Consider the following 23,487-nt stretch of genomic DNA (forward strand, 5'->3'; position numbering starts at 1 on the left):
TTTAAAGTATGAAGAAAAGGACCATTGTTGCCCAGTGCTGATCTTCCCTTTGCATTTTACCTGCATTTAAATCTATTTTGCTTTCTCTCCAAGAAATTCAATTCTCCCCGAAGTAGATTATGTAGTTACAGGAATAAGACTGCACTACTCATGGAAAAATCTGCATACCTTTGTGCTTACATTCCCCTCCTTTTGCGTCTGGGCTGAGCCCCTGACAACTGAAAATATTTAAAGAAGAAAAACTAAACCCTAATGAATGTGAAAGGCATCTGCACAAAAACACAAGCCTTCTTTCTTCTGTCTCAGCTGAAATACATTTAAAGGCTTGTATAAGCTATAAAAGTAAACACAGCTACTCATTCCCTCTATGCTGTTGTGAACCAGTTTTGAAGGTCCTTGATACTGCTTTTGTGTCCTTATTCTTTACCTCATAAAGATCCCTAAGTAAAATTTCTGTCTGTGTCTAAGCTCAGCAGCTACGTGGTCGCATCTCTCTGTATCGTTTTTCCTGTGAACTTTCCATTCCTTCTCCTTTACCTGGAAAAAAATCAAGCATTCTTTTAATGGCCAGAAGCCTGCAGCAGGAGGGCCATACCACAGCTCATCTGGGCCTGTGGATGCAATAGGTGAAATGCTATCAGTCTTCTGGAATGGCACTGAGTATCTTTAAAGTCATTTTCCTATAACAGAAACTTAGTTTAAGAGCAGGAAAAGCATTGGTCTCGTTCATGACTTCTCAAGACCTGTTTTTGCCACGTAAACTCAATTGGCTGTAAGCTGTGGACCCAGCTTGGCTTCGAAGTGTGCCTGGCTCCTCATTCACAAACTAAATGCTCTAGAGAGCTGCCAAACTGGGGAGATTATTTTGTCTCATTCTCTGGCAAGCTGTGACTACGTGTACCACTTCATTTATATGCTAATTGAGGCCAAGCCTCCAAATAGGCTCCCTACAATATCAGTGTGACTTGGCTCTGGCTGTATGGTTATTCTGCCTTCAGCAGCCTCAGTCTGTGTGTGCTCTGAGCTGGACAGGGTTTAGTATGTCTTCATCAGTGAAGTCCTGGGTGCTGAGCCCAGCTTTTGGAGAGTGACAACTAAACTTGAGGAGTCATTCACACTGAGGATTACCACGTCTCTCTGAAGGTGAGCTCATGCCGTTTCTTGACCGGGACTCTACACTTTCCAGGTCTGAGGAGATGTTGATGTTTCTTAGGTCAGCTGGTGTAATAAGAGGTTGCAGAGGGCACAGCTAATTATGGGGACAGTGTGTTGACAAGCCAGCTAAGCTGAACAGCCGGTTTTGTTGCCTCCTCCTGAGCATTGCAAAAGCTCGCTCTCTCCCAGACTGCCCATTTTAGAAGCATAGTGAGCATCATGCTCTGTCAGCCATTCCTTCAGGAGCACAGTGTTGTAACAGAAAGAGCAAATACAAATGGGTGCATTCAAGGCTACCTTAAAAATATGTTAAGGGTTCCATTTGACTGTTTTGGGTGTTATGAATCCCAAAAGTCAAGCATGTACTATTCAGTAAGTGGATATATGGCTCATGCTGAATATTACAGGATGTTTCACTGAGGGTCTCTGAACATAGGTTGGGAAATGTTCATACTTTTGCAGAGAGGAATAGTAGTACCTCATGCTTTAAGGCAGAAATGTACTTTGCCATTAAACCCAGAGATCAGGGGTTCACACCAAATTCTGAAATTTCTATGTGATATTATTTCCACACTTTTTTAAACTTTCTTTTAGAAACATATCCAGGTGTGTTTTTAGAATCTCATTAAAAGAGAATGGAGTGCTTGAAAGGCAGAAAATTCCCAGCTGTCAGTCACCTGTGTGATTCCTCTGTGGGTCTACTCTGCAGCACATGACATTTTGGACAACAGCAGAATGGGAACATGGAGTTGCAACATGTCTAACTTTTAAAAACTGAGAGCCTGGGCTGCATTTCCAAGTCCTAGTCCAAGTGTCCAAAATGGGGCTACTAGCCATAGCCTACTGGAGAGAGCAAACAGCCAAGGAGAGGCTACTGATAAGAATAAAAATGTGCCAAAAATTCCCATAGTCTCCCAAGTTGATTAAATGCTCACTACTTTGAAATAAGAGATTATTTGAAATAAAGATTCATGGCTTGGGCTCAGGCGCTTGCATTGTCACTTTATATATTGGGGGATTTGCTGTTCTCTTTGGAGTTGTGTCAGTGCCCATCTCTCATCCAGGAAGCAGGAGAATCAGTTCAGCATGAGCTTCTTCCCCTTCCTGAGGCAGCTCAAACTTACAGCCCCTGTGCAGGATAATTGGCTTTTCCAGTTAAAGAATTGACACAGAGAGGCTCTTCACCTCACCTGTGGATGTGAAGTCATGATTTCACCTGAAAAGAAAGACTCATCAAGCCACAAAGCAAAAAGCTAGAGGTAGCATGACTGCTCTGCCTAGTGATGAGGCAATTTCCTGGGCTGGAGCAGTTATGGGATCAGGTACTTCCCAGAAGTATCTAAGTGTTTTTACAATCTGCTTGTCATTCATCAGGTAAAACTTCCATGGGATTTCCAAAGCCTGCCCATGCATTCACTTTTATTTGTTCCTATGAACAGCTTGTGCCTGTTTGCAGTAGTGTGTTGCCTCCGGGTTATGACCTGTTGGTTGACAAAAACTGGTGCCAGGTGAGGCTCCTGCCAGGGCATGACTGCCAGGCTGAAGAGTTCCAAGGAGGTGGCTCATTTATTTCCATGACACTGTGCTCCTTTGTGTGCTCCGCCGAGCAAGTCATGGCAAGCGGCATTGAAGCAAGTCTCTGTTTAAAGTGGAAAAGCTCCAAAGCTGATAAATTTCCTCTGTCAAATGGGTCAGAGAAAGGACATCCCTGCTCTAGGCCAGGCGGGTGTCATTAGGTAAACGAGGGTTGTTCCTCAGCCTTGGAAGTGGCCCAAGATGGAGCTGAGCACTTGGAAGCTGTGCTAAAGGAGATGATTGGAAAGGGCAGGATCAGGGTGGAGAATCTGCAGCACTGCAGGGAGAAGAGCTTGTTGCTGCACTCAGAGCACCATCCTGTGCTTTGCAAAGCTCTGCAAGGGGCAGCAGCCTTTGCTCTGTCAGGTGTCAGCTTTTCCCCAGGCAACAAAGGCAGTAAAGAATCCTGGACAAGCTGGGGAGAGCCAGGTTGGCACAATTTGGCTCCTAGGAGACTCGTGTCTGAAGAACCATCCAAAAGTCTGGAAATACCCTAATAAACAGTGGGAATCCTAAAGGTTTCTACCCCAACCCCACAGCGACCAGTGCTGCAGTTTTGTAGTTGCTGCAGCACAACATTTGCTCCTCAGCAGCACTGGAAGTTTGAAATTGGTTTATTCAATGCTGGAGTGAAAAGAAAACTGTTGAAATGTTCTTTTTTTTTTTTTTTACATATGTATTTTTCATGTTAACTCAGTTGCACTAATGTTTGCTTTTGGATGTTAATGGGATGTTTTCATTCATGAATGTTTGTTGTTGAATGTGGTATCAGGAACTGACCTGATGCAGGGTCCCACTTAAAAGATCTGCCTAAGCTGGACCAGAGATTTTTACTCCAGACCCACTGAGATGAACAAAGCAGGAACTTGAACGTGGGTGTCCCAATGTCAAGAGCTTTCCAGAGAATGAAGCCAGCTTCTACTCATTGCCATAAATGCCAGTTTTGACTGAAAGGTAAAAATTTCTTTATTCTGGCTATGCTACATCTTACCACATTAAGGCTAGCTGACAATACAGGTTAATTTTGAAATGTGTAGAGTTGTGTTTCACAAAGTAACAAATCTACAGTTAAGGCAAAATCCAGATCTTTCAGCAAAGAGAACACTATTGGCATATTTAACTGGAAAACAGATTTAACTGGGGATAGAAAAATGATTTATAGAGCAAGAGGTAGAGTGGAACAGGCCGTTTTCCTGTAGTACTCAGAGCCTAGTTTTGTCTAAAAAAAAGGGAGCCATTGCATTTAAATGCAGGGTTTCATTACTGTAGGAATGTAGAGGAAGGTGGTCTGCAGCTCAAGAAGTTTCCTGGGAAGAGATCTGTGTGTCTGAGCAAACTTGCTGTCCGTGGTTAGCGTCCTGCTGAGTCGTTCTGAGGGACATAAACACAGTGGCCTGCCTGGGTACTAAAAATGTGCATCTTGTGATGCTGGCAGCTGCTGAAGGTAGTGGGTGTAACAACCACCCTTCACTTAAATCAACTGCAGAGTGCAATTAGGCTTTAGGGAACAGATAGCTAAAACAATAGGAGCCACCACCCCAAAAATGAGGGTATGCACAAAGCTGTTTAAGAATGTGTTGTGTAGGTGGAGGGTTTGATAACAGGCTGAATTAACATGCAGGTGACTGAATACTGTTCATGTGGAAGAGAAACCAGAAAGACATCAGGACAGCATGAAGAGAAGGCATAAAGAAAGTCACAGCTAAATAAATACTTTCTCTCTGACTGAGTAAAAGCTGAGTTTTTGGAAGTCAGGCACTTGGAGATTCAAGCAAGCAAGGTGCTATCTCTTCTGAAGTTCTCACTGATATGTGAGAACTTGTGTTTAAGGAGTTGCTCTGAAATCAGAAGGCTTTGTATCAGAAAAATGCAGTACCAGATTCCAACATTTGTCCAACTGCTGCAGACAAATTATGCAAAAGTATTGACCAGTTAGGATGTGGCAGTGCTCTGATGGATCTCCTCATTGTTGCAGTGGCAAAGAAGCAGGTATCTCAGCTTTTATCTCCAGTTAAGCAAGTGAACCCTTTATTTGGAATGCAACTCCAGATTCCAGTGTGGAAAATATAAATTAGCATCGATTGGAAGGAAAAGGTCAGGTCAGAATAACACACAAACCAGACCCACCTGGCCTAAGCCAATTCTACTGGAGCTTTCCACATAGCAATATTTACTTCCTACAGAGTTGAATTTGGAAAAGTGAGAGTTGCACTTACTTGGAGGTTTGCTTTTTTCTTTATTGTACAGTCAGCACGATCACAGTTCAGTTTTACCCTTTGATTACTACAGTGTCCAGCACAGTCTCTCCCTTGAATGAGCTTTCCTTGGGTAATCACCTACCTCACTGCCTAGAAGGTTTTTTGCACAATATTTGTTTTGTTGACTAGATTTAGCATGTGCATGTGTTGCCTGCTGTGACAGAAAGGTTGTCCCTCATGTCTTTATTTGAAAAAAAAAAAAAGGCTTTTGGCAATCTATTTATACGTCTGACCTTAAGTGATTCCTAACATTGTGAGTTTATGAGACAAAGTCCAAGACTCTCCAAACTGTGCCTTTCACAGGTAGTTCCTCTGGTTTGAAAGTGTCTGCAGGCTCCACACAATTTCCCCTGCAACCAAGTCTCACTTTTATTAAAGCACTGTCTGCATCTGCCTTTCATTAGCCCCATCACTAAGTATAGATTTAGATTCTTCTTACACTTGCATTGTAGCAAATGAAAAGCAAATGGGTTCAAGGTAAGACTGAAGCAAGGCTGTATATAATTCTGCTGCATTCTTCTGAACCCCAGCTAGCTCTCTGGTGATGCACTGGCAGGAGTACTGGCTTTTTTGACCTTTCCATAATGCATTACCCACAGCTCAACACCTAGACATTCTTTCATGTGTTTTAAAGAAGTTTTTAGTCAATTTTCAATGTGAGAATACAACCAAGGCAATTATTTCTCTTAAAATAGTGAGCAGTGTGTGGTATCACACACCATACATGGAATAAGCCACCATGGTCATCCAATCCAATACCTCACAAGCACAGGGTCTGCAGATCCAGAAGATCTACAAGTCACCCATTCTACATACACCACAAGCCACAAACCCCTCCCCAATGCTCTGTAACAGCTTGAAGTTATACAGCACAGCCTCTCAAAGACACAGACTGTTGTTTGCCACAGCTGGGCCACTGCAAGCTCTTATCGCATACCACAAGAGGATAGCAAAGAAATCTATGGCATTTTCTAAGCTATGACAGCCTAAGCACCAAACACCCTGAAGACCTCTGAATGAAAATGCACTAAGCAATACATCCTACCCCATTCCTCAGCCCTACTTTTGCACTCTGCTGGTATGACACATGCTCAGTATAGGACTCATACCTTGCACTTGATCATTCATGTACATAAATATAATCCCCAGGGAGCTTCCAAAAACTACTTTTCCATCTTCACAGTTGTGGTGTGTCTTCTTCCCTCTCCAGAGCCAGAGAAGAGAGGTGGCACCTCTCTTCCCAAGCACTTCCAAAGCCTGTCAGCAAGTCACCCGAGGCTCAGCAGCCTTGGACATGATCCAGAGGCTAAAGGCTTTTTGGTCTCTCTGATCACTGGAAAAAAACAAAAGCTCTGATCTGTGTTTGAGAGGAAGAAAGTTTTGGGTCTCAATTGTTTGAGCAGACACACCTTCTGGGATTTTTGCTGCTGAAATGCAGAGCTTTTTTTCCTTCTCTTGTCCTGCTGGTGACTTTTATTTCCATGAATAATTAGGTGTGAGTTGCCAGGAATATTCCTTCCCTTGTGCAAAACCACCTTCTGTAATTTCAGAAACAGCTGTGTGTGTTTAATATCACCATATCTGGATGCTTCTACCAGAGTCACTGTGCCCTGCTCTCTGTATCTATGCAGAAGAAATACAGAGTATTCTCACTTGCTTTTTTCCCCCTCTCAGAGCAAAACATCAAATGCAGTAACCAAAACATATGTGCTACACAGGACCCTATAGAAAATAGGTATGTTTTCAAAATGATGTTTGGTTTGAATATTGAGATTTAATCCAGTTTAGGTCTTCACTTACCCAAAACAGTTGCATCCACCTTAATTTAAAAAATGGAAGTAGCAGCTCTGCTAGGGACCAGAAAATTGATTCTATAAAGCTAGTTCCAAATGAAATGGTTCAGGAAAAATAATAATCTGAGAGCAGTACTCTTCTGGTAGCAGGTAGATGAGAGCTGTGCTTCACATAGAGGATAGGCTTGAACTATTGTCATCCAAACAGATCAGCAATGTGACATTTGTTTCTCACAGGAAAATCCTTTCCCTAGGGTACAGACAGGAAATCCAAAATGAGAGGAGGTAAATACTAAAGAACCACTGAGGAAAGGGGAGGAGAAAGAACAAAAAGCACAGTGTTCACTTGTTGTGTCCACTAAAGAAAGGCTCAGGAAAGAAAACTGCATGAGAAATAAGTGCTTATTTTGATATTAAATTAAGTACTGTGATTGCAGGATGAACCACTTCCGTGCTGCAAAGCTGTAGTTCAGATCACTGTGCAGCCCACTGAAGTCTTTATTTACTTTATTCTTTGTTTCCTTAAAAATAATTGAATTCCTCTGGGGGGGAAAAAAAAAACCAAATCAAAATTCACGTTATTTAACTAAAGCATGAGACAGACTCTAGGTTTCTTCACAACACTTGTTTTTCTGAGCGCTGCCCACTGTGAACCAGCAACTTTTGTGAAGCTCTTGACTCTTTTGAGTTAGAAATTTTGGTGCAAACTCAGTGATCCAGCAGTGGGTGAGGATTACAGCAGCACACGTGTTCTTAACTCGGGGACCTTGTGCTGACCATACTGTGTCTGGGCTCACAAAGCCTCTCATTCTGCTTCCCTCTGAGTTCAGGATGCTCTGTTTCAGATGTAATGAGGGCTGGAAGGGACAAGCTGGCCCACTGAGCCTTGCAGTCACTCCTTGAACCCTGATGGGAGCTTTATTTTGGACCGATGCTGTCGCATCAGCCTTCCCCAGAGCTCAGCACACAAACGCTGGGCAGCGATGTGTGGGTGAGGAGAGCTGAGCGCCAAAGCACAAGGTACAGAGCAAAGATAATTCACCTTGGAAGGAAGGGCAGTGCAAGGCTCTTCTGTGTGGTGCTGCTGAGATGCTCTGTGACAGGGAGCTGTGAAATGGGGGCTCTGAAAAGGACATTCTTCACTCTGGAATTGCTGACTTGAGGTTTTTGTCAGCTGGATCTTTGGGCTTCTTGCCAGCCCAGAAAAAGCTAACAAAGACCATTTCTGCTGTTGCATATCATCAGGGAAGAAGGAAAGGAAGAAGAAAATAAATGAGGGACTGTAGTACTTTTTTAAAAGAGAAACATTTTTTGCAGATAAGTAAAAATGGAAAGTTAGGACAGCTTTGAAACTGAAACGACAATCCCACTGTGGTAAAAACTTAGAAAAGATTAAGACTCTGATGGAATTGTTTGAATTGGATTTGTTAATCAAAGGCAAATTTATTTTCAAGTGTTATTTTTACTTACTCAACATTTTTTCACTCAGTTTCCTATGTTCTTTGGAGGGTTCATACTGTCTTCATACTGTCTAGTGTTTATCAGGATTGCATGATTTCTGTGCCTTCCAATAGAGAACTAGGATACTCATATATCCCTATTTTTCAAACTTGCATTTCAGTTTCTTAGCCATTTAAAAGCTGTGTAACTGAGATCAAGGATTTCATAATGCTCATAGCCCCTGGTCATGGCATATTAAACAAAAGCTGAGCTCTCAGATAACGTTTCCCAAACAAATTCCAGTACAGCTACATTTTGACATTCTCTTCCTGAGCTTTGACCAGATACAAGTGGCACCATTTCATTACCAAATTCTATCCAACTTCTATAAAAAAATAGAGAGGTGAAAACAACATTTTTTAATAGGGAACTATAACTGTTGCTGTCCTTTCTCTGTATAAACTGTTATCAAGACTTTGAAGTTCTGCCAGCTTGTTTCCATTACAAGGAAAACCTGATACCAGCTGGAATTTTTGGAGTACAGAGAGAGCAATGGCAATAGTCCTGCTGACTTAAAAACTATGCATAATGTCCTGGAGTTTAGGAACACAGACTAAAGAAACTGGAAACAATTTTCTTCTTAGAGGTCTCTGCCTTTTCAACACTCTAAGCAGCTTCATCTGTTAAAAGTTCTTTCTAATGTGATATCCACAGGAACTTTTCTCATTCTCTCGTTTTCCAGGCTTTCATTCCTCGTCTCTCCTGCCCATCAGTACTTGAGACTATCAAATGTTCCAGCCCTGTGCTTATCTGCCCCTCGAGAAGCCTCACTGCTCACACAGCATAACTTCTACTTCATGTTTTGGGTGTTAGCTTCTGGGATTTCTCAGGCATCGCTGCTCCTGAGAGTCTTCTAGTTTGCTTAATGCAACCTGGGACCGATGAAAAGGGTGATTAACACTTTCAGCCTAACAGCTGGCTGCAGCTAGGGACATAAAAACCAGCTGCCATGTCCTGTTGATTGCATGCATCAGCAGGCAGGTAAAGCTTTATAATCAGTATAATCTGTGGTAAGGGTCCTTCCTTGTATACACACACAAGCTATAGCACTGCTTCATCTGCAAAACAGCATTCAGTTTCAGCATGTGTACTGTATTAAGCTTTCTTTGCATCAATGTAAAAGAAATCTTCTGCAATATGTCGTGATTTGAGCCATATGGCGTTTAAGAAGCAGGTGGAGCAAAGCCTGAGCAACAAGCACTGAAAGAAGAAAACAGCCATTATTTTAAATAATCAAGATAAAGGATTACATTTGTGACCATCATCCTCCAAGCAATTATTAACAGAATAGTCAAACTTGACGGATGTGCTGCTAACAGTTCTGTGCTGTATGTTGTCTATGGACAGGAATTGCTACAGGACAGCTTTCTGACTTACATTTTGAGTGTTCACAGTCTACTGCTTTTGTTATGATTTTTTTTTTCACCTCCATAAAGGAGATTTATTTAAATGTCCCCATTGTGTGATTCTCAAACCCATTAATGCCCTTTTCAAAGTGGTTGCTGGAGCACTTCCCAAGTAAATATTTGTTGAAGTGCTTATTAGCAAGACAATTTCCTTGGGTATTTTCTCTTTCCATGAACATTCTTATTAGAAATGTTAACAGAAATGAGAAACAATTTGCAAAATTTGTTAATATTTCTGGCATAATGGAAAAGGATGGTTTAATCAGGGTATTTACAAATGGAAGCCTCCTTTTAATTTTGCCTTTTGCCTGACTTTCTTTTCTTTTTATAATCAATAAAACCCTATGCAGTTGTGTGTTCCTATGGCAAGTAAAAGCCAAAGCAGTCATCCAGCTGTTAAAGTTAGTGTTAGATCTGAATTTTCTATGGATTTCATGGATGGCAGGAAATCAGATTTCATTGCTGCTTCCCCCTCCTCCCCATCCAGCCTCCTATTAGATTAATACCAGAAGCATGAAGTAACGTTTAACAGAAAGTTGTTGCTTTTAGCTCTGGGAAAACTTGGCAGCCTCTCCAGAAATGAAGGGGGAGGGGGAACCCGAAGCCTCCGTTAACTAAAGAGGAGATTGGAGGCAAAAAGAAACACTTTTCTCCCATTAAAATTCTGAAGTTTAAAAAAAATGCACTAATGACAAACTGTTTCTAAGTCTAAGGAGGGTCTGCTGTCATACCTCCTCTCTATGCATTAATCGCCTGCCTTCTATGGGCTACTTTCATGTTCCCATCTCATATTGCTTAGTAATTTATGTCCTGTTAGCAAAGTGTATCACTGAAATAGTGCATTTCTCTTTCTGTTTAGAATGGGTTTCTACTTTACAGGATGGTCTGAGGACCCTGCAACCAAAAAGAAGGGTGTTGCTTACCATCACTGAGATGCCTCCCCTTGAGTGCTTTAAGGTTTCAGTAGTACAAAGAAAAAAAAAAAAAAGGAGTATGTAAACAAGGCATTATGACAAAGAAGCCAGACTACCCCCAACTTTCTATCTCTGATTTTACAGTGGTTTTTAAGCTATAGTACAGAATTAAAATTTATTAAAACAATGTGTTAAAGACTGTCATATGTTAATTTCCTGTGATACTGTGGGATCAGCAAGCATATTTTATTGCTTCCTGTGGGCCTAATCCTACATCAGTCAGTGGGATTTTCATGGGAAATGTGTGGTGTCGTGGCCACAACACGACACAGTGGTGCAAGAGCACAGAGCACATATGGAGCTCTGTGGAAAAGGGGCGCCCAAGCTCCAGGAGCAGCGTGGCAGGACAGGGACAGGTGCTCTGTGGGGAGCAGCATAGACAGGGACATGAGCATAAGACAGCAGACTTTACATGGCTCAACTCCTGTAAAACAGCATTTTCAAATTACTCATATTACCAAAATATCTGTGTTTATTTGCTTTTCAGTTTACCTTGTACCACTAGCTGAGGTGCTGCCCTGTAAAGCTTTAGCTTCTGGTTAAAGAGCAGAGTTCCCACTGACCACAGGCTGGGCAGATGGAGAGATGCAGAGCTCTGAAGTACCCAAATGCTTTACTTTCTTTACACTGAGCTCAGGTGCCAGCTCTTCCAGCAGCTTGCAGCCTGCACAAAGGACAAGGTGATCCAGAGCCCTCCCACAGTTTCATCCCCTGCCCAGCCTGCTGGAACCCAGTCCTGTTACTGGCCTGTGACAGACCCTGTAAGGCAGGTGGCACATCCAGCAGCAGGCACAGGGAACACCTGGAGCATGGTTGGGCACAGTCTCCCATTATTGCCCTGGGTAACCCAAACTGGGGCTGATGTAAGGAGGGAAGAACAGGATGCACATTAATTTGGCACAGGGCATATATATCCTGGCCCCAGGAGCCAGATTTGTACAGCACCCATCCATTAGAAATCTGTGGGGAAATGCTGGAGCATCTTCCCTTTTCCCTTGCATGTTCTGTTGGGAGATGAATGCATTGCATTCTGTGACATTCTCTGCTATCCTGTTATAATTTTAGGATTTTGTTGACGGGGGTACAAGTGCAGTAGGAAAGCTAGGTGGTGGGCTGTTGTTTGACTTCTATTTCATTTCAGGTTGGTTTTACCTTGGGTCTTATTGCAGTGCATGTGCCACTTAAATCACAGAACCACAGGGTTGGAAGAGACCTTCAAGATCATCAAGTCCAGCCCAGCTCTAACACCTCAACTAAAGCATGGTACCAAGTGCCACACCAATCTTTTTTTAAACATATCCAGGGATGGTGATTCCACCACCTGCCCAGGCAGACCATTCCAGTACTTTATCACTCTTTCCATAAAAAACTTTTTCTTAATATCCAACCTATATATCCCTTAGCACAGTTAAGACTGTGGCCTCTTGTTCTGTCAGCTGTTGCCTGGAGAGAGATCAAGTCCCACCTGCCTACAGCCACCTCTCAGGAAGTTGTAGAGAGTGATAAGGTCACCCCCAAGTCTCCTTTTCTCCAGGCTAAACAACCCCAGCTCCCTCAGCCGTTCCTCACAGGGTTTGTGTTCCCAGCCCCTCACCAGCCTCGTTGCCTCCTCTGGACATGTTCAAGTGTCCCAGCGTCCTTCCCAAACTGAGGGCCCAGAACTGGACACACCACTCCAGGTGTGGCCTCACCAGTGCTGAGTACAGGGGAAGAATGACCTCCCTGCTCCTGCTGGCCACACTATTCCTGATCCAGGCCAGGGGCCATTAGCCTTCTTGGCCACCAGGGCACAGGGCTGGCTCATGTTCAGCCTGCTGTCACCAGAACCCCCAGGCATTGTCCAGTCACAATGTTCCTACCCTATGACATTGCAGGGGGTTATTGTGGCCAAAATGCGGGACCCAGCACTTGGATCTATTAAGCTCCATGCTGTTGGATTCTGCCCATCCATCCAACCATTCCAGATCTCTCTGCAGAGCCCTCCTACCTTCTAACAGATTGACACACGCCCCCAGCTTAGTATTGTCTGCAAATTTACTAATGAAGGACTCAATTCCCTCATCCATGTCACCAATAAAAATATTTAACAGAACTGGCCCCAGCACAGCCCCCTGAGGGACACCACTGTTCACTGGCCCCCAGCTGGATGCAGCACCGTTCACCACCACTCTCTGGGCCATCCAGCCAGTTCCTAACCCAGCACAGAGTGCTCCTGCCCAAGCTGAGGGCTGACAGCGTTTTCAGGAGTGTGCTGTGGGAGACAGTGTCAAGGGCCTTGCTTATTAGCACATCTTCAGGATGTCTGTCTTTGGGTTTAGTATATTTTGTCTAAGCATTTACGCAATCTTAAGTAAGGGCCAAGGGAGAGAATTGTTATAATTTACATTTTTCAAATGTTTTTAATAATGCTCTGTTAGGAGAAAAACCTCTGAAATCTGAGGCTAAAATATATCTCTGCATCTTATTCTGCCCCTATTACTGTGAGAAAGTAGTAGCAATATTGTGTTATCCTTTGTGCTGCTAATGGGAGATAATTCCATATTTGGGGGCCATCTGCTGTAAAGAAAACCTCTACAACCCTTTTGGATGCACATATAAAAACTTGTCTGCAAAACCAGCTTCATGAATAAGTTGTGAGAATATGTTTCATATAAACTTTGTTAGGCAAAGCTTTTTCCTTTAGAAATGCCCAAATGACTCCAAAGAGAATGAAAGAAGTTTTGGCAACCATCTTGGTACAAATACATTGTTTTACCTCTTTTGACTCCATACTAATTAATTTAATTTTAATTTAATTAATTGAAGGGAAAGAATACTTTTTTTCAGGAGGAAGAAAACAAATGAGAATTTATTTCAACACAGAGAGCTCCATCTTTACACAGATTAACTGTGAAGTTAAGACAGTAACTTTGGTTCTTCTGTTCCATACCATGCCCCCACTGAGATTTCTTGTGTAACCTTGGAAAAATAGCTTAAATTGCTTTTGATTTCTTCTCACTTCCCACTAAAGGAAGTACTGTCTTACTGACATGACCCACAGTATTGTTATATATGCATCCAGATTTGAGAGGGACCAAAGGAGAATAGAAAACTTCCCGGGCTTGGCATCAGAAGGAAATCATAGGGTCCCAAACTCCAATGCATGTAAGGGCTCATGAGTCAGCTTGTTGCTTACTGGGTAAAAGATAATTCTAGAAGGGGCAACTATGGAATGAAGGTACTCCAACCACTGAGTACAAAACGATTAGCTGTCCTAAACTGTGACTATAATTGTAAACCAGTGTGGCTACAGAATCTGCACCATGTCTTGTCCCAACTGATTCCCTATTGCTTTGGCATCTCTGAGGAGCACTGACCAAGGTTTTGCTAGTGCGTGCAGTTTTCAACATGTTTTCTCACAGCTCAGATATCAAAAACGTACTTGTGTACAGGAAAAAACACTACTACCACTTCTACCACTGTAGAGAGCTTAGCAGCAGTAGCAGAGCTGGCTGATGAAGCTCTAAGCCACCCCCACTGACCAGGGCACACGCAGATTCTAGAAAAGGGAAGCAATTAATCAGCAGTGAAGACAGAGGACCATACACAAGCTAATAGGGGAGTGCTTTTGTGACTTGAAGGAATGTCCGTACTGTGGTAGCAAAAATCATTTTGATTACTAAAATACCCTATTTAATGAAGAAATAGCGTGCTCTTCTGTTGCATTAAATAGTCCAGTTGCTTAACAAAAATGGTTACATCTCCAACAAATCTTGTCTTGTTTATATCTTTAGGCCATTATGGATACAACACTGCTGCTACTTAAATGAGTCATGAGTTGTGCAATTACAGACAAAGGGACTTTTAAAGGTAACTACTTATTAGCAACAGAAAATTAACTGCCTAAATTAATCTCCCTTTAATGGTAGTTCTGCAACACAGTTATGCAGTGAGATGGGCAGTTGGCATAAAGGAAGAGCAAACCTCCCAAATATGCTGTAAATCTAGGCAAAAAACTCGCAGAAGTGCAACAAAACCCACCTACCAGACCTGTCCCTTAAGCTCTGAACCCAGCTGTAAAAGCAGCCAGTGCCTGATGATTCAGAAAAATGCAAAATATAATCGCTTTTTTTGCCTTGCAATTACAGCCTAGTTAATTGTGTACAACTGTGCAAAGGAAGAGAGTAAGGAAATTCCTTTCTTGACCCTTCCAGCAATTGACTTGTGCCCTGAAGCATGAGATTTGATTACTCATGGAACTTATTTTCCCCAGGCAGTTTCTTCTTGATAGCTCTTGTGTGACAGTCCAAGAAAGTTTCAGGACGAGTCACAAGAACACTCCACTGGTTGAGCCCAAACTTCTTTTATTACTGATATACCTTTCTACTGTGTGCTGCATAAGAGATTTTTAGATTTTTAACTAGGATGATCAGTGCAATTACAGGGTGTAATTTTTTTTTTTTCACCAGAATGGTACTGATAAATGCAGTCATCCTCCAAGTTGCCTTTTGATTTTGCAGAGATTCCCTTAAAAGGGGGAAGCTTTAAAAATCAAGATTCTTTCATAACCTAGAACCCAGCCTGCTATGCTGCCTCAAAATGTCTTTGAGGAAGTTACAGCAGAGGAATCACTGTTTGCTTTGAAGTTTCACCCAAAGTTCTGGTTTTCAAGCTATAAACAAGTGGTTCAAAATGCTCTGGTTACATGCTGGAAAGCACTGAATCCTTATGACTTCCCTTGTTGTGACAGGTTTGTTCAAAAGGATGCAACTTAATAATCAATTGGTGTGTTGGTGATGCTGGTCCAAAAAACAGAAGTTCAGTCTCAAGCACAGCTGCTCAGATCTATTTGTTTCTCTTCTCATCAATCACTGTAATGCAAGTACTTTTTGGACATTTTTCAAAAGAGGTAGAGGTGCTGGGAAGAGGTTTAACCTGGATCATTTTCTTGATCTAGTTCTCATAAATAATTGCATCACCCCACCAAAGAACGCAACAAATCATAGATTGTGAATCCAAATGAGTAGGTAAGGCACAAAATGGAAGGCACCAGCACAGTTTTGCCACCAAAGAAAAGGCTGGGTGTAACAGCACCCAGCCATCAATGGGAAGCTTTATCTCAATCGATTTTGTCAGGCTGGGAATCGCCTCTCCTCCTGCAGGTAACGTAAAGCCAGAACCAACTCCCAGCTGTGGGCACTGGCTCATGTGACAGAAATGCAGTCATGTCCACACCTGATGTGGATAAAATCTGTGAAACTAAGGGACCAGGTAACACAGAGGTTGTGACTGCAGGTGCCTGCTCAGAGGTTACTTTAGTTCTGAAGCAGCTGAAGTGATCTCTTATCTTACAGAAGCATGGCAACAAAATGGCATTTTATTACCATTTTCAATGCTCCTGATTAAAGCATGCTTTTTGTAAACATTCCAGAATTTGATTTCTACTTATATAAATTACCATGGAAACCAAACTTTTATCAGGCATGCTTGCATACTGAGGGGTGGAGAATTTTAAAAGCCTCTGTGATATACAGTTGATCTTGAAGTGCAATTGCCATGAAAACTGTTAATGCTAGCTAGATGGACTGTCGAAACCATCTTGTAGCTCTCATGAAGGTTTCCATATACTTTTTCCTGACTTTTTTTTTTTTTTTAATAGTAGCATTGCTTCTTTTGCTCCAGTAAGAGTTTTCAGCTCTTTAGTTTACAGAGGTTCACTTGTTTCCTAATTTTGAACTATTTCCTACTCATAAAATGTAAGATGGGGTTTTTGTTGTTGCTTTATATTGCCAGACTCTTGCCTGTTAAGCATTACAACTTACCAAGCTATTTTAGAGCCCAAGCTATGGCTGGTTTTGAGTATTTATTTTAGAAATAAGTCCTATTCTGTATTTTTATTTTATTTTCTATTCTATTGTATTTTTATTTCTTTTGCTGAAAAGAAACAGAAGACATTGATTTGGACAAAGTTTTCCTAGCATACAGGTATCAGGGGAAACATACGGTCTGCCTTACCCAGTTTTGCTGCCTCCTCACCTACCAGGTTGGAACTGAAGGAAGGAACATTTCAGCTGACATATCACAAGTCCTTGAGAGCAAGTTTGACCGCAAGAGCAAAGTTGAAGCTTTCCGTACTCCTAGGCTTCACATTCCCTAGGGAGATTTTTGCAGACTATTACTTAAAGTTTTTCCCACTTAAAAGGAAAAGGAAGATCATGTGAGATGAAGGGAAGGCTGGCTGCTTTTGGTTCTGGCTGTGGCAGGATTAAAAGTAATTTTCAGTTCCACCAACTGTGAGCATGTCCTTAACTCTGCATTTATTACATGCATATGCCTTTATTTTTTAAGTGTGTGTACTTCTCTTTGCTTGCTCAGTGAACTAAAGAGAAGAGTCAGGTTCAATGCTAGTGGAAAACTAAACACCGGGATGTTTGTGGAGGTATCGCAGAAGAGACAATCTAGGTTGTGTCCTTTTAGAGTAACTGGTCTCAAAGCTCGTCTTTTTATAGTGAGCTAAAGTAGACACCAGGACAGTCAAGGGCACTCTTTTAAAATATTCTCTGGTACTGTGGGCGTCACTATACACATTAACAAGGTATTACAAAGTTTATATTGTAGTGAAGTTACGGTTCTAGCCAAGTAAAAGACCCCCTAGAACACTTCAGGCAGGAAGTTTATCGCAGCAAACTCTGTTTCCTCATGGCACAGGGGAGCAGTCAGCAGTGACGGCAGGGCTTTACCTGGCCGGGTGCTGGGGGAGCTCGGACCCATCTCACAGGATCCCCGCACTAATAGCTAAGTGCTGCTGTTCCCGAATTTCCTCTTTGGGAAACAAATGGGGAAAGGTAGAGTGACGAGGCCACACAGCACGAAACAAGATCGCTATGCAGGAAACTCTGGCTCCCTGCCCTGAGCCCTCCAGGCCGGCTCGCATCTCTCACCGCCGGGTTTTCCTTACCGAGCCTGACACTGCACAGGCGCTCCGAAAGCGAAGCTTGGTTATACGCCCTGGGCTGCCAGCACCCTGATCCCCACCGAGGGACGACCCCTCCCCGAAGGCTTTGTCCCATTTTTGCCCCCCTTGTAGCAGCTGTAGCCCCGCTGGTGGCCTCGCTGCCGCTGTCACCGAGCAGGCCCCTGAGGCAGGAGCCCTGAAGGCTCCGCGGGCCAAACGCGGGCCGGGCGGGACGCGCTGCTCTGGCAGCACGCTTTGCCGAGCTGGGGCTGCTTTGTGGGACTGCTTTGGTGTGAAAAGCCCTCCGGTAAGGGCCAGCCGCGCTCACCAGCCCCGTTCCCTGCTTCGGGAACACCAAAATGCTGCTGGCGGCAGCAGCATCCTTCGGTGATGCGTGGGGAATGGACGGGGTCTTTTGGGAGCGCTGTGTGTGCATACACACGACGGTATCCATGTATTACGCACATACTTTCGTGGGTGTATTTTTCTCAGGTAAGAGAGAATCTTGAATTTCGGGACACCTCAGGCAGAGGCAGCAGCAGGGTGTGACCCTGGGCTGGGTGAGTGGCAGGGGCGCCCCAACCAGGGAAAGGAGGAAACCCAGCTCCGCTCCGGGACCGGGAGGGCGGAGGGCAGCCCCCTCCGACACGCGGCTTCCCCGGGGATGAGGAGGAGAAGGAAGATGAGGTGGAAGGCGGGCGCAGGTAAAGCGCACCCCAGCCCCAGGCACGGCAAACGGGGCCCGCGCCCTGCCAGCGCCGCCCTGTTTGCCGAGCTAATCTCGCGGGCAGGAAATTGCTTGGCGACTCATATTTGTGGATCGTGAAGAGCTCCACGGCGGCCCCTCCGGGGATATCCCCGTGCCCGTTTCCCGTTCTCGCCCGCCCACCCCCTGCTCCGTCCCTCCCCCCCCCGTCCCGGCTGCCCTTTGCCCGCCCCGCTCCCGCGACCCCGGCCTGAGGGGAGCGAACCATTCCGCCCGCGGGGGTGCCCCGGCGCCGCCGGGGGGCGGGCGCTGCGGCGGGGGGCGGCTCCCGGGGGCGGCGGCGCTCCTGCAGCCGGGCGGGCGGCGGGGACCGGGATGCGCGGGCAGCGGCGGCGGGAGGCGGCGGTGAGTGCGGGGGAAGCGCCGTCCCGCGGGGCGAGGGAAGCCCTCCCGGGCCGCGAGGATGGACAGGGGCGGCGGGGCCCCGCGGGGATGGGAAGGGGGTCCCTTTCGGGCACGCAGAGCCTGGGCTGAAGCCGGCGGAGCTGCTCGCAACTGTCCCCGTTTTTGGGCTACTTTGAAGGGAGTTTGTGCCACCACCACCCCCATCCACTCCCCCGCCTCCGGTCCCTTCGCACGTCTGACGGGTGGGGGCGGTGGGGTCCCCCCTTGCCGCCCGGCTCGGCAGGGACCCCGCAGCTGAAAGAGACGGGGCTCCCTCCCTGTCCCTTTCGTCGCCAGACGCTTCTCCCTCTTTGTCCGGGTGCTCCCCCCGGTTCTGCCGCGTCCCCGCTGGCGAACAAAGCCTCTGCCCCGGGTGCGCCGGGGACATCCGTCCGAGGTCCGAGGAAGCAAGGGAGGAACGGCGGGGCTTGGCTTTGGTTGGTTTGGTTTTCCATCGTAAATAATCTACCTGGTGGAGGGGAAGACGTGGGACAAGGCTCTTTGTCCGCGATCCTTTGTTCGGCTGGTGGCTTATAAAGGCTCCTGCGGCTGTGCGAGGGCTGCCGTGCCCGGCGGGGATGGGTTCCCGGCGCTGGGCCGGCGATGGATGCCGTCTCGGCATCACTGGAGTTCAGCAACAGGGACCCGGCGGATCGCCCTGCGGACGGAAATCGGGGGTTTGGGCTCCATGTGCCCTGACAGAGTCACAGCTCCTCAGTCCCCCCTCGTGTAGCTCTGTCAGCAGCCGGGTGGGATTCGGTGGCGCCCGGAGCCCTGCGCTCGGTGGTGAGTTCAGCTTGGAGATCAGAGCTTTCCTCGGAAAGATACCTGCTGCCCACGAGCAAAGGGAGGAGCGGGCTGGAAACTGCGGGCTCCGATCCTTCTCCTCCTGCCCCAAAGCTGCCGGAGGAATTTATCCGTGTGCAGAAGTGTAAATAGACTGACTGCGCTTACATAAAGACTCAAGAGATGGGCTTTCTGCTCCTGCCACTGAGTGCTTGCTTGATCTCACACACATGGCTTTTGTCACCAGTTCCTTTTCCCCCAAATGCTCATCTTGTCAACCTGTCATCTTGTCTCTGTGCCTTGACTCTGCACTCGCCCGAATCTTCTGTGTCTGCATCTTCAGGGCATCTGGGTGAATATGTTGCCAGTCAGAACATGGTGAACATTTCATTTCTGTGCCACACCTTTCCTCTGTTTTGGAGGAAGAGGGACACAAGAGCAGCCTTTCTTGCAAATATTCGTGTTGAGTGAACTTTTTAGTTCTTGCATTTTCTATATTCTTGTGGATAATGTCCTCAAAAATAAGTTATTAACATGGGAAAGGATCAGAGATGGAAGTAAGACATGATAGAATGGAATTGCAAAGGGTGAGGACAGGCTTGCTTTCCCACAACAGAAGGAAGCAGCGTAGGAAAGAAAGGAGATTAAGTCATCAGAAGATGTGACAGTGCCTACCTTTGCTGTCATGGGGAGGGGTAGTCTGAACTAGGAGGGTTACAGAAAAAGAGATTCCTTTAGGACTGTCAATTAGTAACATCCTACCATTTCTATATGGTTAATTTTACACAGATCCTTTTCTACACCAGCAATTTATTCTGCTTCCATTTTGACAAATGCTAAACTGACTCATTAGTGTGTCTCTTTTTACTGAGAGAATGGAAGTCTTTGCCATCAGCCAATGCAGGAAGAGTGGTCATTTTTTTCCGTATCAGTTTATGTCTATGCTTATCAGATGCAATTATCAGCCATATCTTTGGAAGTAGTAAAAGGCATCAGTTGACTATTACTGAGAAGGAACAAAGCCCATCATGAAAAATTTGAAGTATTTTGGGTTTAGATTTGAAGTGGAGATTATATGAGCTAAAGGTTGCAGATCCATCTTGAGGCTGCAGCTGGATCAGAAGGACTAAAGATGTTTAAATGGGAAGAACTTTTTTGTCTTTTCCACTTGAAGATCCAGAGAGAACCTGAAACAATCAAATTAGGTGTGGGCAAGTACAGGTGATTGTTAATGAAGAGATTAATGTTGTGTTCATTGCACATGTAGTGTATTATTTCCATTTTAATTTGTTAAAATGAATGGTTAATTCTGGTGTGTAGTAACTGCCAGCAAGGCAAACAGTGTTTCCCACTGACTTAAACTAGCAGCTATAAAACGATGCTCTGGGTGTTTTGAGCAAGTGCTATTTGTTTAGGATTAGTTTTAGACTGGTGGAGCACATTCAAGGTGCCACAGAAATCCAAGGGGAGTTTTTCCCTGTAGAACAAGGGTCCTCCAGAGACTACAGTGTAGAGCGAACTGTGTAAATATGACCAACTTCAGGTTTTTTCTTACTCATGTCTCATGCAGGCAGAGTCAGTTTTTAAATGAACCACTTTATTTAAATTCCTTTATTATAGTAAATGGTGTAACTGCAGGTGTAGCACCCCTGTTCCTCCCCAGGTGAAAGCAGTCTGGGACCTGCTGATAAATGCTGCCCCACGTTGGCTTGGTGACACAGCAGCCACGGCTGGTGCCACTGGAGCTGTCACTGCCCTGCTGAGGTTTGCCAAGCACGTGTGATGAGGAGCATTTAGTCTGGGGGCATGTTTGCTGCCCTGAGAGTGCTGGGAAAGGATGGAGCGTTAAAGAGCTGGAGGGGACGTTTGGAAATATGGGGCAAGCATCCCGGAAAGGAGGCAAATTGTGGAGAAATGGATGAGCGAAACAGGAGACAGAAGCTGTCAGAGTAAGTGGGCACTGGAGAGAACTGATTAACGGAAGGAAGTGACAGGCACAAAGTGGCAGTGAAAGAAATCAGCACAGAGCAAAGCAGATCATGGGCAAAGGTTGCCTGAGACTGGGAAAATGCAATAGATGGAAGAAAAAAAGAGTGGATGAAACTGTTTTCATCAGTTTTTCTATCTCCTTAGATCTTCTGGGCCTTATCTACCTACCTGTTCTCATTGAATTTGTCAGGGGTGCCCTAGGGGCAAATTTGTCATGTCAAATAGGATGGGAACAGAGAAGCTTTAAGGTCTTTCTGCTCTTGTACAGGCAGAATTTCTGCTCCTGTATGATATGAATTTGGATACATAATTGTTTTCCAGTCCTCTTCCTGGAATTTTAGATGAAGAAAGTCTGTATTTATTTGGCTTCAGGAATGAGAATTATATTGGTCTAGAGTATTTAAGTGTATTTATTTGTACACCAGCTATGTTGTTTGGTTTGGGTTTTCTTAGTCTACACAGTAAGCAGTCACAGCCCACCAGCAGTGCTTTCTATTTGCCATCTCTGTGTGAAACTTTAGTGTTTCAGTTTGCAAATCTTATGAGCATACTCAACTTTTCAATAGGAAGGGAGTTAATGAAATAGCATCAGAATGATACCAGGGAGCTTGTCACTACTGTCATGAGATGATGCAGTCATTGGGTCAGATAACTGACTCTGGAGCTTAACTAGCAGAAAGGTACCAAAATAGAAAAGATGAGTATGACTGGAGTTTGGCTTGTCCTCTGTCAACCCTGTTTTTCTGCATGATGAAAGGAGTCCATTGTTTCAACAGAAATCTCTTCTAGTACATTTCTACCTGTCCGTGGCTTTTGTTGGAGCAGAAAAGAATTAACTCTCCTTCTTCTTTCAACTTACCTCAGTGAACTACTTCAGATGAAACAGTGGCTAGTGTGACTGCAAGGTAAGGAGGAGGCAGTGATGTCTACTAAAGTAATGCTGTTTGAGTAGATGGTCTAGTATCTTGTCTTACCAAATGCGTAGGAATTAGTTGAGATCCTTGAAATCAGTGCTTTAAGTTTCAGTTTCAGGTAAGAGTAGCTATTATGGCACCAAAAGTTATAAAACTTCAACATTTTCTCCAGCACTTTTATTTGTGTTTCATACATCCATGGCTTGACCCTCAGTTTATAGTCACCCAGCTAAAGTATTTACTGGTCATGAGTGTTTTCATTTTTGATGGGCATTTAAAATTGTCAGCTGTTGTGACCTGATTAAAATGATTATTTACATCTATTGGAAAGAGCAATTGATGTGACAATGCCTGCAACATCAGTCCTTATCAAACAGGAGAGAATCATGTTTTAACACTAAGACAGAGTAATTAAAAATGTCATATTTAAGTGCAATTTTTGAAGTAGTTGGGTGGATTATTACAGTAAAATAGATGTGGTTTATGACGGGGATAATGTTACTTAGGGTGTTTCCTGTTGCACTGTTTTATTTCTCCTGTGTCTCCAATATCCAGTGTGATAATTTCTCAGAGGAAGAGGTAAGCCATAAGAGTGACTTCCTCTGCCACTCCCTTTTCCACATCGGAAACATGCAGGATTGCAAGGGAGTGACTTAGTCAAATATGATTCACAGATACTTGGGTTTTAACTTACTTAGTGTTGCTGAAGGTGCCAGGCTGTGAGATTTAGAACTAAAGCACTCTGCCTGTCACCACACTTTGTGCTCATTTGTATGCAAGGACCTGTGTATTGCAGGATTTGTATCTTGAAAAGACAGGGACTGAGCATATTTCAGGGCTATGCTGGCAAGAAATCAGGTGTTGTTTGGGGTCTAGTGTATTATGTTGTGGGGGAGGAGGATGAAGAAATGAAGAAGGATGTTTAAGGCTACCTTCAGATCACAACCTTGCTGACTTGTCCAGTTTTTGGCAGAGATGACTTTGCTGTCTCTTAAGGATGTGTCCTTTCATGGGTACAGAATCTCCACCAAATCATGCAGGTACCTTTCTGTG

General features: G+C 44.4%; 1 protein-coding gene and 1 long non-coding RNA gene across 26 annotated transcripts in view; both read left to right on the top strand.

The window, feature by feature from the left end:
- The first annotated feature begins 2,404 nt into the window (after positions 1–2,404).
- Positions 2,405–7,818, top strand: LOC111940548 (uncharacterized). Of its 2 annotated transcripts, none has more exons than XR_015285112.1 (3): positions 2,405–2,529; positions 3,503–3,684; positions 4,352–7,818. It is a non-coding gene; the product is annotated as an uncharacterized LOC111940548 (long non-coding RNA). The 2 variants fall into 2 exon arrangements; XR_002869546.2 differs by lacking the exon at positions 2,405–2,529 and adding an exon at positions 2,957–3,159.
- Positions 7,819–17,329: 9,511 nt separating this feature from the next.
- The window catches only part of PHLDB2 (pleckstrin homology like domain family B member 2), a 66,776-nt gene continuing 60,618 nt past the window's right edge, over positions 17,330–23,487 (top strand). For 3 of the 24 annotated variants that reach the window (XM_086883287.1, XM_086883290.1, XM_086883303.1), the window contains exon 1: positions 18,625–18,706. The gene's annotated coding sequence lies outside the window, so the exon portion shown is untranslated. Of the gene's footprint in view, positions 17,486–17,579; positions 17,903–18,136; positions 18,300–18,624; positions 19,532–21,266; positions 21,481–22,296; positions 22,426–23,487 lie in introns of those variants that run through there. The other 21 variants (XM_086883289.1, XM_086883300.1, XM_086883310.1 and 18 more) reach the window with 14 other exon arrangements.

Source organism: Cyanistes caeruleus, chromosome 3 (genome assembly GCF_971803275.1).
Source record: "Cyanistes caeruleus chromosome 3, bCyaCae1.hap1.1, whole genome shotgun sequence".
NCBI lineage: Eukaryota > Metazoa > Chordata > Aves > Passeriformes > Paridae > Cyanistes > Cyanistes caeruleus.